The 15,388-nt window shown below is 41.3% G+C and overlaps 1 long non-coding RNA gene across 4 annotated transcripts; it reads left to right on the top strand.

The window, feature by feature from the left end:
* The first annotated feature begins 8,223 nt into the window (after window positions 1-8,223).
* Window positions 8,224-15,191, top strand: LOC102309256. 4 transcript variants are annotated; one of them, XR_006054134.1, is made up of 7 exons: window positions 8,225-12,352; window positions 12,463-12,531; window positions 12,592-12,686; window positions 13,101-13,227; window positions 13,386-13,503; window positions 13,593-13,669; window positions 13,807-15,191. It is a non-coding gene; the product is annotated as an uncharacterized LOC102309256 (long non-coding RNA). The 4 variants fall into 4 exon arrangements; XR_006054133.1 differs by having other exon boundaries at window positions 8,224-12,352; window positions 12,463-12,686; XR_006054136.1 differs by lacking the exon at window positions 12,463-12,531.
* The last annotated feature ends 197 nt before the right edge of the window (window positions 15,192-15,388 follow it).

Genomic DNA, 15,388 nt, shown 5'->3' with positions numbered 1-15,388 from the left:
TGGTGGTTGCCTCTCTAACTTTCTCCAAACTGTCCCTCAAAGCACTCATTTCTAATCTTGTCCACCAGGAAGAGATTTTATGAACATCTTTAACTCTGCTGCCGCCAGCTGACCCCTCGTGTAACATATCTAAGAAAGGGACATATCCAGTTTATAAGAGCATGCCCTCCAAACAAATCGATGGCCACCCCAATATATTTTGTTTTCATTATTATAGGCCTAGTCGTAAAGACCAGGTCGCTGGTTGGTTGCCTTAAAATATAAGTCAGCTGTTTCACCAGTGTCTTCTCCCATGGTTGATGTCAGCTCTATCTTACACTTTAGCTGGAGGCCCACAGACCCTGCAGCAGATGGAAATGCTACAGTGTTTCAAGGCTTGTTATCCTCCTGTTACATCACAAGTAACATTTTAACCAGGACACCAAGAGCACTGCACACTTTTTGTGACTTGTAAAACAAACCGCACTGTCCTGTCTGACTCTAAAGGTACCATAATTTACTAAATGGACTTTGTACTATGATAAATAGGATTTAAAAGTAGATACTGAGACCATAAGCTCATCAGACAAGGATTTACTGAGGTCATATTAATAAGACATAGGTTCATTTTCTCGTAGACTTCTGTGCAATGAGATTTCTATTTGCAAGCAGTTGAGTCGCCACCTGCTGGCCACTGCAAAGAACGTGAGTTTCATGCAGTTCCACACTTAGCTGGTTCTCGTTGGTTTGTGTAGTTCAGGCTCACTCCAGGCTGTGATTTAGCTCTGTTTTGTACTTGATTCAACAGGATATTAGCAGCAATTAAATGTCTTTATCTGTGATAATTGTTTAGGTTTTTCTAAGAGAGAAATCTGATCTTCTTTATAATCTTTATATCGCCGTTCACCATTCGCTCCATTATAAGCTCTTTTTTTTTTAAATCACTAAATATTTATCTGGTCTTCTTTTTTATTGAGGCTGCAGAGCACCGTGCACCAGAGGCAGAACTTCTCTACCTTTATCTCTCAGCTGTCAGAGCTGATTTATGTTCAGGAGCGTCTGTCACAGCCTCTTAGCCTCATTTACAACATTACACTGGAATGTGAATCTCAGTCTAATTGCAAGCTTGTTTGTAAAGAAAGGAGGCTGGTTTCATGGCAGTCAACAAGCAGAAAATCCCCTTAATCCAAAATATAACTGTCTTCTGCATATTTTTATGACGTGCTGATAAAAAGTCATTTTTTCTCTCCACACTGCAGAGGCCAGAGATTAAAATAAAAGGCCAGCACTGTGAGCCACTTAACATGACACTTAGCAATAACATCGAGAGAAATGAGAAGCAAAACAAACACCGGGGAAGGTAATTACAGCATAAATCACAGCAGGAAATACAGAGGGTAAAGAAAAAGCGCTCTTATTTTAGTCAAATATTTTCCCAAATAAAGAATAAGTAAATATTTGCGGTTATCGTGATCCAAATGAATACCCCCCTCCCCCCAACAAGCAGCGTGTAGAAAAAAGAAACCGGGTTTAAAACATTTAGGTGGTGTAATGCACACTCACTGAAAACAGTGAGGTATTGTTATTTTCACAACCATTAGTCACTTTCAGGTTTACACCAGCAGGGTGCCAGTGGAGGAAACACATCCATTTGATATTCACAAGCCATTTGCTTACACAGTTGTTGGCTGACAAAGTTTATTGATTGGATTTTATGTGTAGCAACTACTTTTCCTTTTAGTCAAATTAGTAGAAGTAGATTACATCAATCCCTCTGATGTCGGCTGGATAATTCATATCTTAATTGACAGAAAAACAATTTACATTTGCTAATGGCTTTTCCAAATGGGTTGCTGCGTGCATTTGACTGCATTAGCTTTGCTTTGGCGCCGTATAGGGCCCGTGGAACGGCAGCGAGGGAGCAGCACAGCTCCCGTTGGTGCATTTAAAGGCCGACAGTTGACCTGTCATGAAATTTTACTTCAACTAATGAAGTGGTTAATTCCACTTAAAAGCTTTATGGCATGTTTTTTTCCCTTTCACATAAACAGCAGCTTTATAAGGGCAGCACATCAGCCCTTTTGCTGATTACAGGTGGAATGTGTTTTGCTGCTTCCCACACTGGAGCAGGATGCTGTAAAACACCTTTGCGCACTGGGAACGTCTGCAGCTGTGGCATTTTATAGATCCCCTGTATAGATTGTAGAGATGCAGGATCTCGGTAAACATTCAGGAGAGATGCTGTATCCTCCCCGGGAACGAAGCAAAGCAGCTGTGAAGGCGACGGTGATCAGTCCTGACAGGTAAAATATGAGCCTGCTGACCTTAACTTATGAAGGGCGCACACGCACGTTGACACACACTCACCCACACACACACAACAAAAAGACGAGCGCGTCTCTGTGGGTGTAGGTGTGCATATCCATTAGGTATGCTTAAGCCATATCAAAGTTTGCAGAAAAATGGCTTAGCAGTTGTGCTTGTGTGGGTTAAGCATTCATATTCATATGTCTCAGTGGGTGCACGCTGTGACACATTAGCAGAATAGTCAGGTGTACATATATGTGTGTGTATATATATATATATACTTAATTCACTGTCTCGTTGTGAGGGGCACACCACCTCCTATTCTTCTGCTCCATCGCTGTGCAGCCAAAGCTTTCAGTTAGCTCCTCAGCCCTAATTAACTGCCAAGATATGAATGTGCTAATCGGGGCTCTAAATCTTCACTTCCATCGACAAAAGCTTTTACAGGCTGTCACCGCTGCATGATAAACAGGGGGGCTGCTGCTTTCTCGACCAGTGGACACAGTGCCATCTAGGGACCGCCTCCAGGACCTCAGGAGTTTTAACACGTGAAGGTATTTGTTTCCATGCATACATAATCATAATGGCATGAGTATATATACTTTTTTATTTGGTGCCATTTATTTTTATAGACTAAAATCACAAATAATTTCCAGACGCTTTAAGCTGTAAGGTCGCATTATTGGCAAAAAACTCAGTTTGACGACAGGAAACCTTTGGTGGAAGCGGGCTCCGGTGAGCTCCCCATGGAGGAAATTACTAGGACATCCTGATAATGGATGGCATTAGGACAGTCCAGCCTAACTTTCAATTCAGTTTTATTCCTACAGTAAGGTAAAGACCCTACAATAATACAAAGAAAACAATTGTATGACCCCCTCTGAGCAAACACTGTGACTGTGGGAAGGAAAAACTCCCTTTTAACAGGAAGAAACCTCCAGCAGATCCAGGCTCAGGGAGGGGGCGGGGCCATCTGCCGCAACTGTTAAGATGAGGAGAAGAAGAGCGGACAGAGACATACTGTTGGAGAGGCAGATAGTAACTAATAATTAAACGCAGAGAGGTGTATAAACACATCGTGAGCAAAAAAAGTAAGTGAAGAAGAAACACTCCAGGCATCATGGGATCCCACAGCAGCCTGGACCTATTGCAGCGTACCCTTGGTAGGATTCAGTGTCACCTGATCTATATGCTATAACACAAAATACTCTTGGAGCCGCAAGTAAGCCAGCAGTCTGAGAACCAGACTGCCGCCTCTAATCTGGTGATCTGGTACGCCAAGGTCATTAAGATGAGATAAGATGGGCCTGATTATTCAAGACCTTTTATGTGAGCAGCAGGATTTTAAATTCAATTCTGGATTTAACAGGAAACCAGTGAAGAGAAGCTAATATAGAAGAAATATGTTATCTCTTTCTGGTCCCTGTCAGTATTTTTACTGCAGCATTTTGAATCAACTGATGTCGTTTCAGTTAGTTTTTTATGTTAAGGCATAAACACCTGCTGTTCCCTGCAGTTTAACTTATTGGTGACACTGTCTAAGTGAAGCACGTATAATGTAAACAGAACTGGTCCTAGCCCTGAACCCTGTGGAACTCCATAATTAACGTCAGTGTGTGAAGGATAGGGTCCATTTATTTAAACAAACTGGAGTCTATTAGATAGATTTGATTCAAGCAAATGCATTGACTAGTTTTTCAGCATCACTTTTGCAATATTGTGCAGCAGACAGAGTGAAGTCCCTAAAAGGTTTATATTAATATATTTTGGTCAGAAATTCTTTACAGTTGCACTGATGGGAGTTTAGAGCCAAATACAACAACTTCAGTTTTATCAGAATTTAGATGTAAACAATTTTCAGTCTTCCAGGCCTAAATGTCTTTAAGACACCATGTGATTTGTGTCACCTGCTTCCACAGAGAAAATTATGTGGTATATGTCACCTGCAAAGCAATTAAAATGTACTGAGGCCTAAGACCAGGATTACATTAGAAACAGTGGTATTTTAGCTCACTGGTTGAGCAGGCACCCTTATAGCATTTGGCTGGGATGCCACGGCTTACGTTCAAGTCTGACGTGTCTGTGTTTCCAGTCGTATTCACTGAAGGCAAAAAACCCTCAAAAAATAAAAAATCAGACCTGGCATAGAGCCCTGTGGAACTCCATGAGTAGTTTCCGTGTGCATACAGGAGTCACTGTTTGCACAAACATAAAAATATTTTTTGTGAAGGTTTGAAGACTTGAAATCAGGATTGAGAGTACACAGAAGCAGAGAAACGGCTCTAGTGAAAATTACCAGACAAGGGAGTTAAATGTTTTTACAGACTACAACCTAGCATTAAGATTTAAACTTCTTTTGTCTGATCGATCTCTTTGAGCATTTTAGTGAAATACATCTACTCTGTTTTAATTTACTGACACTGGAGAAATATTACCATAACATTGAATTGATTACTACTGAAGTGGAACAAAATTCAAGCAGGCTAGTTTCCTCGGATGAATCTTGGCTGCAAAAGATACAGGAGAGAGGAGCCTTGCACCAAAACAGCGCTCCGCTGTTGCTCTGCAGTCAGGAACATCAGCAGGCTTGTGATGATAGAGGTGTGCGATGCCAGAGGAGGGTGTGTGAGTACGTGGGTGCACATTTATACTGTATGTCTGCATCTCCATCTGTAAGTGTCAGCGAGTCATGTTCAAAACTCTGTGAGTTAGTGTGCGCGCTGTATCCGCTGCCTGGGGAGACAGGCCTCGTATCCAAGCTTGACAGTGTGATTGGATCCAGCGAGAATCCCAATGAAGCAATAAGTATCTCAGCGTCAGCTCTGCTCCCTGGGGTTTCTGTGCACAGCCCACAGGCCCGGGCCCAGCCCTTCCTGTTCAGTCCAGATGGAAAGCGAGGCAGGGTGGGATCTGGGGATGAAGAAAGGCAAGTGAACTTCAAACCCTTTCAGCTACTGTGAAGGTGACTGCAGCAAAACAGGCAGCAATGGATGGATGAGGGTATGGGAGGTCTTTGAACTAATTTGGAAACACCAAATGTAAAAAAAAGAAAGTATTTTTTATCACTACTATAACAAAAACTGGGACATGAATTTGACTCCTAAATTCAGATACTTTTGTTTCACGTCAGCCTGTTTTTAATTGACAGACAGCTGAAGAATTCTCTCTCTCTGAGTTGAGATGTGGTCCTGATTGGTTGGGGCCCTGTGGAGCTGTGGTCCCACAAGATAATATCGTTGATTTTTACTACAATAACTTTCTGTAATAATTAGGGACATCAGCAACTGTCACACATTTTACAGCACCCACAATTTGTTAAGCTAGCAGCAGCGACCTGAAAGCAATCAGCGTCAACCAGTGCAGCCAGTTGTTTCTTTTACTTAGTTATTGTTGTGGTTTAACATCTGGCTATGGTTTAGAGCAGTGTGTGTCATTATGGGTGGACATCGAATGGTCATAAAGAGGCTCATCAGCAAACGTAAGCAGCATGCTAGCTAGCATTTTGTAGGCAAAACTGACTCATGTTTAAGAAACACCAAAGGACATTAGTGTTGTTTAACACAATTTAGACATGCTGTATGTAAAAACACTACATCCAGACTCTTTGGTCTGGAAACAACCATAAAAAGTTATTTAATCTGTTTAGCATTTACCTACAGCGAGCAAAGACAAACCTCCAGGCTGAACCGCAGCCAGGAAGTAATGGCTCTCTTACTGCACATCGCTCCTCCCACAGAAACCTACTGCATAGGTTATTTATGAAAGCTGCTGTTATAATCTTTACATTGTAAGTTAAGTAACTTAAAGTGCTGTCACCTCCAGTTACAAAAAAAGGAAAAATAAAGACGCGCATCCTGTTAACATCAGATTAATGTTATAAAAACTGTATTTTAAACCCACTGACCATTTCCTAACTTTACCAATGAAGCAGACCTGCTCCTATTCAAGATTACAGGGAGCCAACTTACCATTTAAATACAAGCACCAAACGGCAGATATCATAGGAAGTGTAGCTTTCCTCACACATCCCCATTATTTGACATAGATGTCCACCCATCCACAGATTTAAGTGTTAATTAAGCATTAATCTCCCCATTCTCCACCGTGCCAGCTTTTCTTTAAACATCATTTCCCCACAGCTGTTCCAATCTGTCTAAGGTAGCCAAATTCTATTCCTGCCTGTTCCAGTTGGTCACTCATATCGCGGCAGCTGCACAGAGCAGGTTTCATCATTTGTTTTGTGTATTTCACCGAAACACTTTCAAAATCAGTGCTGTATGAAATTAAAGTATAATAAACTAATTAGAAATGTGCACAGGTGAAATCTAAAGAGAAGCTCATGCTCTGCAGAGGGGCCTGGGAGCCAGTACCCTTATCTCCCCTCTGCAGGCTACACACACACTCGTGTGATGCAGGGAGTGATAATGACACTGAAGCTATGGCTATTACAGCTACATCACTCAAGTTAATTCACAGCTAGGTCGTAGCATTTCCCCACCAGTTGCTGTGAGCCTATGCAGGGCTGCTCCATATGATTTAACACAGGTCCTCACAAATGATGACACTTGATTGTTGCATAAAGGACGCCATGAGGCTCCTGCTCACCGTGCCAGGAGAGGTCATTGTGACATCACCGCTGGCAGCCTGAATAGCTGCTCCTCCACCTGTCTGCCATTAAACATGGAAATCACTGCACTCATCCGTGACTGTTGAATATTCAGTGAGCAAACACAGTGTACAGCACTTCATCTTATTTTAAAATGGGTTATAAATACAAATTGTTGCACAACAATTGCACAAAAACATGATTTTTTTTTCTCCCCTAAGCCCAGGAGAAAATGAGGTTGATACGGAGACTCAGCTGCAATAACCCATTCACTTATTGAACGACAGCGGCTGGATACACTCTCAGCCTCCGGGCTTAAACGAAAAAGCAGAGCATGGCTGCCTGATTGAATGGGTTTGTAATGCAAGCCAAATAGGTTTGTTCTAATGGGAATCAGCCTTGGTGACGGCTGCAGAGGCTTACGCTAGCACTATAACAGCAGTAAGCAGAAGGGGCAAACACCCCATTGCTTCTTGATTGGCTCTGAGAGGCAGAAGCAATACTAAGGGTTTGCTGTGTTTACTAATGGTCGTTTTAGTGGGGTAATATTCAATGAGCCTTAACTTTAGGAATCTGTAGTTCAGAGAAAAGGTGCAAGTTTGTGTTGCGTGCGTGTGTCATTTCCCGCTCATGATCACATGTCTGTGCAACTTAATTAGGTCCAAAGTCTGCTCTGGTTTTAACACTGGACATCCTGCTGTCCTGCCTTGAGCCATACAAACTTTTGACGAGCTGGAGTGATGCAGAGGTCGCCCAGTGATCTGAATGTCCCGTACAGGTAAGAAAGGTAAGAAGTTCATACTATAAGGTAAAGACGGTACGATGTTGGTGAAGTTCAACCATCTACCAAAAACCTCTAGAAGTAGGCACTTGGCAACAGTGGGGAGGAAGAACTCTTTTTGAACAGGAAGTGACATCCAGCAGAAGCAGATTCAGGGAGGGACATCCATCTGCTGCAGTGGGGATGGAGGGAAAACTTGGAGACAAAGATTAGCAGCTGTGACACAACAAACATCTCACAATGGAGACAGAATGGAGGGCGGAGCCTTCAGCTTTCAGACAGCTCAGTTTGGCTTTGGGCGACAGACACCCTCTCTACTTTTAAGATTAGGCTTCAAACCTTTCTTTCTGATAAAGCTTATAGTTAGGGCTGGATCAGGTGACCCTGAATCCTCCCTTAGAGCTGCTGCAATAGGCCTAAGCTGCTGCAGACTTCCCATGATGCACTGAGTTCACTCAGTTCTTTTTATTCCAGTTTGACTCTGCATTTAATCATTAGTTATTCTTCTTCTCTGCACTTCCTCCGACGGTGTGTCTTTTGTCCCGTCTTGGTTCTCTTCTCCCTCTTGGCTGCCCCTCCCCCTCCCTGAGCTTCGTTCTGCCGGAGGATTCTTCCTGTTAAAAGGAAGTTCTTTCTTACCGCTGTTGCTCATTGGGCATTGGAGTGAACATTGTTTTGCTGTTGGTGTTGGATTGCAGACATCCTGTTTAAGTGATAAGCTTGCTCTTTCTTTGTTGTCAGACTCTGTGACAACTCCACAACACCATAAAACAGAGAGCGAACCCCAACCATCAGATGATGCCTTATGATGAAGCACTTGGTGAAAGTGGGGAGTGAGAACCTTATTTCCACAGGAAGAGAACTCCAGGAGAAGCAGCCTCGGGGAGGGGCAGTCGTCTGCCACGATCAGGCATGAGGAAAGTTTTTCTTGGAGATAAAATAACCCAGGCGTGACTCTTGGCAGTCACCAGTGAACCAGTGCATGTCACATACTAGAAAATGTTTCCTTTCATGCATTTATTTTGTCTTTACATTTTTTACATTTAAAAGATTTTTATTTGCCAAGATTTTTCATTTATCGCCCTGTTGTCATACTACCGTGAACATTTTTGCTTTTACAGACCAGAATCGTCTTCTGCAACCATGATGCAACTGAGGTAAAACATATAAAGAGAGAAATTAACAAAATAAAACAAAACCTATGTTTTTTTAGTAGGATTGTCATGGGTTTGAGTCACCCTTTCACTCAGCTCTATAACATTGGTGATCATTTGTATGTGCATGCTTTCCTTCGGCATATGTAGGAACAGATTGGAGGGTCAGAGCTGATGTCAGCACATGGGGGTGGAGGAGTGGGGGGTGTCTGCCTCCTAATTAGCCACAGACCAGAGGGAGCACTGAGGGGGCAAAGGTGAAGAGTTGAGCTGCAGGACACCGAGGCTGCAGCAAAGAGGAGGGTTAGCAACATTCTCATGCAGTTGCATCACATTCATGTGAGCAGAGATGTCATTAGTGTTTGTGCGCCATTGTCAGCTCTGAACATGCATCATGTATGTATGAGAATCAAAGAGCAGGTCCTCGTGCCCTGATCTGAATACTGCTGGCAGATGTTAAATAACTCTCACTGTCACACTGCTGCAATCTCTTTGACAAGTGCAGACAGATGTGCGTTCAGTTTCTCATACATGTGCAAATGCAGATTATAGACTCTTTTTTTTTTTTTACATTTAGAGAGTGCATTTGCTGGAAAACACAAACCAGAGGAGCGCTCTGAATTTATTCATTACCACCCCAACGTGACAAACTGGAGCAAAGCTGGACTAATGATGGGACAGAATGCAAATGTGGGGAAACTTAGTCTGCTGGGAGCAGCAGGCCTGATCTATGAGTTTGCATGTGTTCTGCAGCCTAATACAGCTCAGATAAGTAGACACTTTCCTCGGGACGTAGCTGCAGCGCAAAGCACATCAGGAAGGCAGCTCGTCCTCGGGTTTGTGCATGTACACATAAGTGAGTGAGCGAGTCGAGCCTGCCAAATGTGATTTATTTAGACAAATGCGAAAATATCAATCCAGTGATGAATGAGCGGCTGGATAAGCAAAACTCTTGAGATTGCTCATCATCTTCAAATTTAAGGCCGAGCACAGGTTCCAGCCCTTACGGAGAACAAATAATACAGCTGATTCTCGTTGTGCTCTCATCTGACAGGTGAAATTGGACTTACACAAACTATTCAGGGTTTTCAATCCGACCGTCTCCGGGTATTTGTTAGACTTTCAGGACTACTTGAGAGATCAGCGTGCGCGTTTAGCGCTAAATCCTATAATTGAACCGACTGCAGCATATCAATACAGAGCAGTAAAAAAAAGAAATGTTTGAGACTCACGTGCACATATGCATTCGATCTGCAGCCGAGTACGTGCTCACAGAGTCAGTCAATAGTTTCTCTGGACCTTGACTTTTCAAATGTGTTCAGAACTTAAGAGGGGAAGCAGGGATTGAGCGGAGGCTTAGTAAAGCTCCACAGTCTGTTTTTGCTGCAGGTTCTCCTCCACATGCTGCTTCATAAAACATTTTGGCAGACTGGACACATAATTGCACGCACTGTTTGAAACACTTTGTTTCCTCCACTTCTGTGTTATTAAGTCTAACGAAATCTCTCCTTTCCCCTCCACTTTCACTGTGACGTTTGGTGGTATTAGAAGTGCAGTGTGTACAAAAAGACAAAACACACTTTTTTATGTAGAGGAAAAAAAAGAAGCACTTAGCTGTCAATTATTTTTCTTCTCTTAAATATTACAGGCTGCTGCACAAAAGACACCAGCAGGAGCTTTTAAAACAGGGTTTGAGTTAGACAGCTGCTGAACACAGAGCTGCTGTATATGTCTGTTTGCACATTTTTAAAGTACCACCAGAAATTCTGAACTCACTACCAAGCGGTGTCATACATAGTAGAGAGATGCTCAGTTTACATTGTGGGCCACATACAGCCGACTTTGATGTGAAGTGGCCTGAACCCGATCTGGTAGACTGTCCTTAATTATAGGTTTAGAATATAAAGTTTTCATTAATTCTTTTACCTTTTTGCAGTATGGATGGCAATGGGGTGATAAGATGTAAAACTTACGAAAATACAGTTCAAAGATCTAAATCTGTGCACTACTTCACATTGGATTGGAGTCTTTGCCGAGCCTGGCAGCACCAGACAAGCCCTAAAACCAACATGCAAAGACAGGCAGGGCAAATTTCATCCTTCCATCTGTAATATAACACTAGATAACAATGAAATGTTTCAAATCGACTTTGTAAAGAAACGTAAAAGCTTAGTGAGACCCCTTTAACCTCATTCAAACTTAGCTGGTTAAAACAGTCGGCTCTATTCATCTTCCACACTCTTTAATCCTCACCTCCTTCATTTGTCTATTATTTGATGTTGGCACACACACATTTGATAATTTGTCTAATCCTCATTTCTCCCATGCAAACATTTCCAATTTTGCTAATGATGAAATGATAATGAGATGGGCGTACCCATGCATAAAGAGAGCAGCGGTGCAGTCATCAGCTGCTGCTAACTAACATGAATTCCCTGACTTGCGTAGCTTGACAGGCCAGAGTGAAACACTGAAATCTGCACAAGCTGGTGGGGAAGCAGGCTTCAAAACAACACCTGCTGTCTGCACTTCATTAGGAGGTGAAAGAGGCATCGGCCCCGTGACACTGCTGTACAATCAGAGTGGGCTGAGGGTTTCATCAATCAGCAGAGCTTTATTTGTGTAGCATCAGTCATGCTCAAGTTAATGCGGCTCAAAGCGCGCGGCTGCTGCTATTACGACCAAAAAGATGAAACGGGGAAAAGAAAAACAATCAAATAGGATAAATGAGTGAATGAAATAATACAACGACTATAAACTGAATGCAATCAGAGGTCGAGTCATAGAGCCTGGTTTTCAGTCACGTTCAGCATCCCAATGCGCTCAGGTAAAGTTTGGGGTCATATCAGATAATAACACGGTGGCCCTGAGAACTGCGGTCAAGTGAGCCCTCACTCACGAAGTCACAGTCCAGCTAGCCGCACCGAAAATGTGGTTGCACTACTCTTACGCATATTACGGTATCGGTGCCGACTGGCTTAGAAACGCAGTCTTTTCTGCCCTGACACTGTTTTACTTCACAATCCACTCCCAGTTTTGGTTTATCTCCACTCCTCCCCCCGTGATCCACAGCCCAAATTACTGTATGATTCAGAGAAAATTAACAATGAAATTTACCCAATTTACTCTACTGTACTTTTAATGTCCTCATCTTTGAGCTCAGATTACAGGAAAACTAGAAGAGGTACTGCATAAGGTTAACGTTAAAGCTGGGGCAGAACATTAGTTGTTCCCTACACATTCAGTAAGTACTGCTTTAGATCGACATTCCAGACATATCCTCATGACTGAAGACTGAGTATACGTAAGTAAAAAAATCTTTATTAACCTTTGTATTCCAAAACTTTATCATGTTTACAAAGTAATAAAAGCTTATTTATTATACTCCTCAGGTCATTGAAAGTCTCCTGCACCACTGGGCCATTCGGCTAAATCTGGGGAATAATATCTACATTATGAACCACTACACGAGCGGTGTGATCCTCTATGGAGAGAGAACTAATCAGGAGACAAAGCTTGTCCAAGGTAAAAAAAAAATTAATATATTCTAGAATTAATTTTTTAAAAGTTAATTAATGTCTCGAAATGGAAAAAGTATTGTTGCAAATTTGTAATTAATTCCTAATATGTCACAGGTGAACTTTGACAACTACAGAGCCATTTTATCCTTTGTGAACATTGGAAATATACACTGGAAGTTTCTGGTTAGTACGAGCACATTATTGATAATTTATGTACTTTTTAAATTTATATATCTATCGCAGTACATAAATGCAGATGACAGCTGTCTGTATTTGGTCGATCCTTCAAGAAACTCTTTGGAGCAGGAAGAGTCTGACCGTGCAGCCAAAAGATTCCGGTAATTATGCGTTATTACATGTATATAATAACATGAAGATATTAGAGAAGTGACAGGAGGACTTAGGAGGTCTTTTTCTAAAGGTGAACGTATGGTTGTAGATTAAAGTTTAATAAAATCTGTGGTTATCAGTTCTTTAAAGAATTTAAAAAAATAATTCAAAATTACTCACGTATGTAATTTTAAATAATAAAAAAAACTGACAGTGTTTAAGCAGTGAGACATTTGAGACAGTTAACATTTGTAGATTTAAAAGAACATGTTAATAATTTTGATACTTCATCTAACATAATGTAGAGCACAGGGCTTTCTGACACACCATTAAAAACAGTGATATGTACTATATGTGTCTTTTTCTGTGTGACTTTTATCTTTCATTATTATATAAATGTGATGTATGTTATGTTCACAAAGTGAATACTTCAAAATGAGGAGGACATGCTACAACAAAACAGACTGGGTGAATGTGAGACTTCGAGGAGGAGTACTGACACATCCATTTCAACGGGATGGTTCTAGCTGCGGAGTAATGGTCATCGTGGTATGGTACCACATTAACTCAATCATATTGTTCTGTGAAATTAGATAAGAAGATGGGGTGGGGGAAGTTAAAATTATCTTAAAAGGTTAAATTGTGTAAACAGGAAGTGTAACATTTGCAGATGTTTTCAATTAAATTTTTTTTATTTTTTATTTCAGATGGCCAAAGAAGTAATGGAAGCATTCCCAAATAAACCAGAAATGACATTTTTGACGACAAAAAAAGAGATGGCCCAGGCATGAAGGACATTTGCACAGACAATACTTGAGGCCTCCGGTGTGTAATATCTTCTTCAAATGGACATATTTATTTGTGTCAAACTGATGAACACTAACATATATATATATATATATATTATGTTTTAGTATTTGACAGTGACGACAACTGTGCCATGTGTGCAACGGTGAAACCACCTAATCCAGGACCCTCCATCACTGACTGGGTATAGTATTTTTAAAAATAGTTTTATGTTATCTACAACAAAGTATTTGACTCTGTGTCTTTAAGGATTGTAATTGATTAAAACATAGAATTATTTATGGAATGTGTTTATGAAAGTTCATATGTTTTTGTTTACAGATCCAGTGTGATAACTGCAACCGCTGGTTCCATTCTGAATGCCTGGACATGACAAATGAACAGCTCAGCAGTGCTCAGAAGACAGAGTGGAAGTGTGTGCTTTGTGTAACCTAATTCCACATGCAGTGAAAGCTACTTGAATAATCTGCTTATAGTTGTTATTGTTGTTTTGAGGAACACATGTGTAAAACACAATGTGTATAACATTCTTGCTTTGTGCACGTACTTCAAGTATTTCCTTTTTGATTTTTTGGGTTGATTTGTGTGATGACAGATAATGAATAACAATATATCTAAACTGTGTAGTAGTAATATGAGAAATCAGTAATCTGAGAAATGTAATTTCTCACCCTGACCGGTTGAGGCAGATGGCCGCCCCTCCCTGAGCCTGGTTCTGCCGGAGGTTTCTTCCTGTTAAAAGGGAGTTTTTCCTTCCCACTGTTGCTCATAGGGGGTCATATGATTGTTGGGTTTTTCTCTGTATGTATTATTGTAAGGTTTAACTTATTATGTAAGTGCCTTAAGGTGACTATTGTTGTGATTAAGCACTGAATAAATAATGTCTAAAACTAAAGTTGCTACTTCAGGTGGTGTGTGAATGACATTTTGAAAAATTTAAATTGTGTGTGGAAAGAAATTTCTTGTAGTTAAGCAAATACTTCAATGAACTCATTTTGTTCGGTAATGGATTAGGATTTAATTTTACAGTAATTTTGGCTGTGGATGACAGGGTGCAGAGTGGAGATGGCCTGGATTCAGAATCCAGTGAGATATCTGTGTCACCTCTTCTAGTTTTCCTGTAATCTGAGCTCAAAGATGAGGACATTAAAAGTACAGTAGAGTAAATTGGGTAAATTTCATTGTTAATTTTCTCTGAATCATACAGTAATTTGGGCTGTGGATCACGGGGGGAGGAGTGGAGATAAACCAAAACTGGGAGTGGATTGTGAAGTAAAACAGTGTCAGGGCAGAAAAGACTGCGTTTCTAAGCCAGTCGGCACCGATACCGTAATATGCGTAAGAGTAGTGCAACCACATTTTCGGTGCGGCTAGCTGGACTGTGACTTCGTGAGTGAGGGCTCACTTGACCGCAGTTCTCAGGGCCACCGTGTTATTATCTGATATGACCCCAAACTTTACCTGAGCGCATTGGGATGCTGAACGTGACTGAAAACCAGCCTCTATGACTCGACCTCTGATTGCATTCAGTTTATAGTCGTTGTATTATTTCATTCACTCATTTATCCTATTTGATTGTTTTTCTTTTTCCCCGTTTCATCTTTTTGGTCGTAATAGCAGCAGCCGCGCTGGAAGCGCGCAGTTACAGTTACAGCCGCGCCGTAATATGCGTAAGAGTAGTGCAACCACATTTTAGGTGCGGCTAGCTTGACTGACTTGGTAAGTCTCCAACAGCGTAGGTTACAGTTATATTAGCATGACCAATTATGCAAATTAGGTGATGACGTCATTTAGCGACTTTTAGAACAGCCAATAGCGATCTTCCTTACTGAGGAGTTGGCAACACTGGTCGGGTTATTGTCTCCCCAGAAACACTTCCCCTGTGTTTTTTCCTATTTCTGTT

The sequence above is a fragment of the Haplochromis burtoni genome, unplaced genomic scaffold (genome assembly GCF_018398535.1).
Source record: "Haplochromis burtoni strain Fernald_Lab_line unplaced genomic scaffold, NCSU_Asbu1 Contig_22, whole genome shotgun sequence".
Classification (NCBI taxonomy): Eukaryota; Metazoa; Chordata; class Actinopteri; order Cichliformes; family Cichlidae; genus Haplochromis; species Haplochromis burtoni.
Note: the sequence above shows the minus strand (reverse complement) of the source record. Positions and strands in the feature narration are given on the sequence as shown.